This window comes from Podarcis raffonei, chromosome 13 (assembly GCF_027172205.1).
Source record: "Podarcis raffonei isolate rPodRaf1 chromosome 13, rPodRaf1.pri, whole genome shotgun sequence".
NCBI lineage: Eukaryota > Metazoa > Chordata > Lepidosauria > Squamata > Lacertidae > Podarcis > Podarcis raffonei.
This window is the reverse complement of record NC_070614.1, coordinates 48,098,639-48,106,243: the sequence shown is the minus strand read 5'-3', so window position 1 is coordinate 48,106,243 and position 7,605 is coordinate 48,098,639.

Genomic DNA, 7,605 nt, shown 5'->3' with positions numbered 1-7,605 from the left:
CCCTCGAGGGTCATCTCGGATCGCGGGAAACAATTTACTTCCCGGTTCTGGAGGAAGCTCATGAGCTTGCTGCAGGTCGAGGTGGGCTTCTCGACGGCGAGGCACCTGGAAACCAACGGACAAGCAGAAAGAGTGAATAGTATACTCCAGCAATACCTACGCTGCTATGTCAGCGAGAGACAGAACGATTGGGTAGAGAAACTAGCGTTGGCTGAATTTGCGTACAATAACGCTGAACATGTGTCCACGGGAATGAGCCCGTTCATGGCCAATTATGGGTGTCACCCCAGGGCCTTCCTGGGAGGGGGGAGGAAGCATGGAGTGTACCCGTGGCAGAGCAGTTTGTAGAAGAAATGGAGGCCTTGCACCAGCAACTCAAGATGAACTTGGAGCGGGCCAAGGAAGTTTACAAGAGGCAGGCGGACAACCACCGTCAGGAGGGGGAAGCCATACGGGTGGGAGACCGGGTGTGGTTGTCAACCCAAGGGTTGCCCCTAAAGGGAGGGTGCAAAAAGTTGCAGCCAAGGCGGCTGGGACCTTTTGAGGTAACACAGCAGGTGAACAACGTGGCATTCAAGCTCAAGTTGCCTGACAGCATGAAGATACATCCGGTGTTCCATAGGTCCCTACTTTCACCATACAGGGAGGGGCGGGAATTTCCGGGGCGGGAGGGAGGAGCCGCCACCCACCCGCTGGTAGAGGAGAGGGAACACCGCAACCAAGCCACGGAAATACTCGATTCAAGGTGGCGAGGTCGCCAGGTGGAGTACTTGGTAGCTTGGGAGGGAGAACCCAGGTCAGAAAACACATGGGTCCCCGCTGAATCAATCAAGGACGGCTATTTGGTGGGAGAATTCCACAGTTTGTTCCCGGATAAACCAAAACCACTAGCGAGATTCTGGGAGGAAGAATTTGGGACCACAGACGACGAAGGGGACTTTGTGGGTTTTCCTGCCTCCGAAGAGGAGGAAGGGGAGGTGTCAGAGGGAGAAGAATCAGACTGGGAGGCCCACCCCGCGGGAAGAGATCGGAGCGGGTGGGATGCGGGTTTTGAATCCTCAGAGGATGGTGACAGCTCCTTCAGGGGATTCCCCGCATCGTCGGCCGAGGAAAGGGACGAGGTTGAATCGGAAAATCGGGCCGGGGGTGGAGGGGGTCCTGGGGGGGAGGTGGATGTCAGGGAACTGCCATCGGAGCCGGAGGTGGAGGGAACGCTCCAGAGGGATGCCGGAGAGGGTCCCAGTAGGGAGAGAGGCAGCCCATCTGCTGGGGAAGGAAATCAGCGTAGCACCAGTGGATAAGGGGGGCAGAAGGGGGAATCAGCGAGGGGGCTCCAGGACTCCTCACCGGAGACCAGCGGGGAGAGCACGGGTCCTCCGCTGCCCACACCCTCCCTGCGCAGAAGACTTCCGCGCAGGGACAGTAGGAGGAGACTTGGCGTCAAAGAACTTATTTGCTAGAAGAAGTTCAAGAAACGCCCACTGACGGATTCTGCCAGCGATTGAGACAGCCACGGTGAGAGGCTGTCCAGACAGAAAGGGTTCACCCAGGTAACCTAGCCAGGAATGGCAACAACGTACGCACGAGCAACCCCTAGAACCATTACATATACATTTTGGATAACTTAGTAGGAGTCAGATACCACCAGTACATCATTTCAAGTGATTTTCTTTCAGCATACAACATACAGGATGCTTCGTAATAAAGTTTCAGATCTGGCAGAGTGAAACCTCCTCTTTCTCTTGCATCTGTTAAGAATTTATATTTTATCCTTGGTTTCTTCTCCTGCCAGATAAACCTAGATATGTCTTTTTGCCACTGTTCGAAGCATCTAACTCTGCCTATTACGGGGGCTGATTGAAATAAAAAAAACGGTCTTGGCAGTCCATTCATTTTTATCACTGACATTCTCCCCCAAAATGATAGGTTCATTCTTCCCCATATCTCTAAATCTCTTTTTATTTCTTTACATAATTGTCTTTATATAGATTAATATTCTTAGCTGTTAACTAAACTCCTAGGTATTTTACTTTTTTATGTATAACTAATTCTGTATTTATATATAACTAATTCTCTTTTTTCTTGCTCCCTCATATTTTTAACCAAAACCTTAGTCTTATTTAAATTTAATTTAAAGCCTGTGAGCCTCCCAAAGTCCTCTATCTTTTCTAAAACTTTTGGTAGAGTATCTTTAAGATCTTGCACTGTAATTACAAGGTCATCTGAAAAAACATTTAATTTGTATCCTTTGTTTCCTACCATTATTCCTCTGATTCTTTTATCCACTCTTATCTCCCTCACCAAGGCCTCTAATACTAAAAATGAATAATAATGGTGAGAGGGGACATCCTTGCCTTGTCCCCTTTGTTATTTTGGATTTTTCTGTTATAACCTTATTAACAATCAACCTGGCCTGTTGTTCAGAGTGAATTTCATCTAGTCCTCTCCCAAATAATTCCCCAAGATTCATTTTTCTATCATTTTTTTCAATAACAGCCCATGAAACATTGTCAAAGGCCTTTTCAGCATCTATAAACATTAAGGTCTCTTGTTTCTCATTTCTTACTTCCAGATATTCAATAATGTGTATTATATTCCTTATATTATTCTACATTTGGCAACCTGGTAGAAATCCAGCCTGGTCATGAGGAATTATTTCTGCTAAGACACTTTTCAATCAATTGGCTAAAATATTGGCAAATATCTCATAATCATTAATTAGTAAGGAAATTAGTCTATAATTTTTAACTGACAATAAGACCATGTCTTGCTTTGGGATTAAGGCAATGTGGGCATCCTTCCAAGTATCTGGTACTTTCCCTAACTTTAAGATTACATTCATTACTTCTGTTAAAGGTTGTACCAGAAAGTCCTTTTTGTGTGTGTGTGTAATATTTTGCTGAGAGCCCATCAGGCCCTGCTGTTTTACCAATCTTAGGTTGTTTAATTGCTTCTTGCACATTCAGTGCCGTTAACAGCTCATTTAATAGAATAATTTTCTCTTTAGAAATTTGTGGAATTTTATTTTTTTTCTAGATATTCTTGTATTTTCTCTTAATTTTCAGGACCTGAACAAAATAACTCTGCATGGTATTTTTGAAATTGTTTCCTTACGTTTTTTGGATGATCCACTATTTTACTCTCTATACACAGTTTGTTTATCACTTTCAAGCCCTCTTATCCCCTCAGTTGCCAAGCCAGTAGTTTTCCTGGATTGTTTGCATATTTTTTAAAAAACAAATTATTTTAAAAAACTTCTTTGCTATTTCTTGATTGAGTTTCATTGAATACTGTGATTGCTATATTTTTATTGCTTCCTTTATGGAACTTTTTCCAGGTCTTTAAACTAATTCTTTCAAACTAATTCTTTCTAACCAGTTCATCTAAAATCTCCTTTTCAATTAGCTCCACTCTTATCTTTCTGGCATTACATTCAACAACTCAGTTGGAGAAACTCTGAGCTTCAATGGTAAAAAGCAAATGGGAGGTTTATTTGACATCATGAACATAGTTACATTCCCCAACAAGTCCTTCCTTCGAGTGAAAGTCGGACAAGTGGGTGACGATGCTCTTGAATCAAGAAAAATCATCATTCATGAGGACATGATAACATGGCACAAGGGTTTTAACCAGGTATGGGTCCAGGGGTATTACTGTGGTCCCTGCTCTCTCTTTCTGTTCCATTGAACAGAATCCAAAGCTCATTTGAACATCAAAATGCTTGATGAAGAAATCCCTCAGGTTCAATCCTCTGCATTTCCAAGTAGGAACTGAAAATATCACTTGCCTGTAATAATAATAAAGAGCCAGATAAATCAATGATTAGGCCTCTAAGATTATATTTAACATTCCCTTGATAAATTTATTTCAAGTTCACAAGCAAAATTAAATAAATTAATTAAATAATATGTAATTTTAAAAAATCTTTCTTGGTTATGGGTAGATGGTGCCTATTTCTGTGTGTAATGACTGCTGCTCCCCTGGTCATCAGAAGAAAAGGAAGGAAGGAGAAAAATTTTGCTGCTATGATTGTGCTCCATGTCCAGAAGGGAAGATTTCAGACCGGAAGGGTTTGTGACATAGAATTCATTTTTATTTTCATAAGAGAACTGCTTTGGGGCCTAAAACATACTTATTAATTTATGATTGCATGCTGTTTGCGTTGTTTCTTTGTTGACTTGCATTATATATCAAAGGGCATTTTGAAAAAATGAATGAGTCTCATGCAATACATTCTACATTGATTTGAGTTTAAGCCCTAAAAGAGTCAAAACGATCGTTCTCCCATTCAAGTCAATGAAAGCACACAAGGGGATTTGCAACCCCTTTAAACTGTTAAAATAGGGGTTTAAGTCCCATAGACTTTCAAGGAATAGCACTCAAAATAATGTTTCTGAGCTGCTGAGTTTCTGGGAGGCAGAGGAAGTATATGAATTACATTTGGAATTTGACCTGTTTCTGTTTTTCAGATATGGATGACTGTTTCAGATGCCCAGAAGGCCAATATCCAAACATGGACAAACATGGTTGAATCTCCAAAACTATAACCTTTCTTTCTTATGAAGAACCACTGGGGATCAGCTTAGCCTCAATAGCTCTTTCTTTTTCCACTGTCACAACTTTTGTGTTATTAGCTTTTGTGAAGCACAGAGACACCCCAATTGTCAAAGCCAACAACCGAGATCTTAGCTACACACTGCTCATCTCTCTTCTGCTCTGCTTTCAATCTTCTTTACTTTTCCTTGGCAAACCAGGGGATATGGTCTGCTTTCTTAGACAACCTGCTTTTGGCATCGTCTTCTCCATGGCTGTTTCTTGTGTGCTGGCCAAAACCATTACCGTAGTTGTAGCTTTCATGGCCACCAAACCAGGGTCCAGCATGAGGAAGTGGGTGGGGAAAAGACTGGCCAACTCCATTGTCCTTTCCTGCTCCCTCATCCAGGCAAGTCTTTGCACTCTCTGGTTGGCCACTACTCCTCCATTCCCAGATTTAGACATGCACTCACTAATAGAAGAAATCACTGTGCAATGTAATGAAGGGTCGGTGACCTTGTTTTCCTGTGTCCTGGGCTACATGGGTCTCCTGGCTTTCTTCAGCTTCCTGGCAGCATTCCTGGCCCGCAAATTACCTGACAGTTTCAATGAAGCCAAGTTCATTACTTTCAGCATGTTGCTCTTTTGCAGTGTTTGGTTGTGCTTTGTCCCAACCTACCTGAGCACCAAAGGGAAGTACATGGTGATGGTGGAGATCTTCTCCATCTTGGCCTCCAGTGCTGGCTTACTGTGCTGCATCTTTGCCCCGAAATGCTATATTATCATGCTGAGGCCTGAGCTCAACAACAAAGAACAACTAATAAGGAGAAAGAATTAATGTATCACTTAGTTTTGCCACCATTATATTATAAATGAAGGGTAGTATTTACACAAGTTCATTTAAAATATTTTTTCTGTCTCCTCACACAGTTTCTGTTGGTTCTTCAAATCCTATTTAGTCCCCTCACCTCATCTATCTCTCAGTTAACTGCCACCAGTCCCATGAAGGATTGGGGGTATTTAAATATGCTAATTAGAGCAGAGCAGGTGTTTTCTATGAAATGAAAACCTGGTATATTAAAGCATAATAAAGCTTTCATTTACTTAGTGTAGCCTAATTAAAAAAGTAAGCTAAACAGTAAGGACCTTCGTACTTACGGGACCGCCTCTCCTGGTATGTCCCTCAGAGGACCCTAAAGTCCATGAATAATAATAGCTTAAAGGTCCCGGGCCCCAAGGAAGCCAGACTATTCTCCACCAGGGCCAGGGCTTTTTCAGTGATGGCTCTGACCTGTCCCACGAGACTACGGCCCTGCTGAACTTGATCTCCACAGGGCCTGTAAGACAGAGCTGTTCCTCCTGGCCTTCAATTTGAATTAGCCTGATCCTCTGTTCCCTTTTCCCTTTCCTCTTCTATGAAGAAATCCTTTCTGGGACCCCACGTTTAAATTCTTCCCTGGTCTCCTTGCTGGCCCTAGTAGGACCAGCTTGACCAGTTAACCCTGGGGATCATTTGATGTCTACTTACTGGGCTTTTCTTCTCTCCCCCCAAAAATGACCCCTGAATTTTTGAATTTTATTGATATTGATGCTGAATTTTATGTTGTGTTTTATGTTGTTTTATGCTGTTTTTAAGTTGCATTTTAATCAATGTTTTATATTTGTTGTTAGCCACCCTCAGCCCGGTTGTTAAACCGGAAGGGCGGCGTATAAATAAAAAATCATTTATTTATTTATTTTTTATTTATTTTCTATATATGTGTATATATATATTTATCAGTTGAATTTTTAGTTACATACTGTACATACACATACATTATATTTCACATTTGTTCTTGTTCTCCCAAGCTGACTTCCCTCCTTCCTTCTTCTGGCTTTTTTGTGTCCTCTTTGACTTTTCGCATTGTCTTTGTCCATTTTCCATAAGATTGTTCTTCTTCATTTTTTCCATTAAATGTTCGTAAACAAATAAATCTTTCTAGATATACAAATTCTTGCTGTCTGTCTATATTCATTTACAAATATTGTTCAGTAATAATCCTAATATACATTTATAATTCATTTTGATATTATTATCCTGTAAATTTCTTGTATTTTCCCTTTATGAGAAATTATTTTAATTCTACTGGTTTCCCTATTTCACATCGTCTTCTCTCTATATAACATAAATTTTCCCCATTCTTTTTGATATGTTTCATCCCCCTGATGTTGAATTTTTTGCTGTTAATTTGGCTATTTCTGCGTAATCCATAACCTTGTACTGCCATTCTTCTATTGTAGGCAATTTTTGCTGTTACCATACCTGAGCCAGCAATAACCTCGCCACCACTGTTGTGTATAAGAACAGTTTCTGGTCATTCTTGTCAATGTCTTCTCCCACCATTCCCAACAGGAATGTATTGCTGTATTGAGTCAAGCTACAGATAACATTGAGATGATTCCCTCCGTTTCTTTGCTTCCTTTGGTTTATTGAGACCTGCTTTAGAACTGACAAAACATTCTAGTCCCAAATTACAGATTCACAGGACAATTCATAGTAGTGGAATCCTTGCTGAAAGGAAGAGGAAATACTTCTACTGCTACAAAGAAAACCAATGATTATCTTTTTTCACATTTTAAAGTTTTCATTCCACTGTGAATCCTGACCTGGACAATGCATGTTTCCTGGTGTTGCAGGATTACATCCCAAGTCGCAGTATAAATGAAATACAGGGTTGTTTTGTTTGAACACTTTGATATCACTCTCAATCACATTATTTCAGGGTGGCTTACAATACACAGAACTGAAATCATACTTGATCTTAACAATGCCTATATTTTTAAAACACAATTGACTGTGATTTGCATCTACAAAAGTAATGGCTTCACTCTGACTTTCCTGGCAATATTTGCTCAGGACAGAACTCATGGGCAGAGGTAACGTGGAGTCACAGTTTAGAAAACAAACCCAACCCAATGCATTGGTTACCAAAAGTGCCACTCTGCCCTAAACCTCTGGAAAAAAAAATGTCTCTCAGTGCAATTAACCAAATCACTGTTTTTTGTTCAATTCATCAAAGCTCGAGGGGCTTT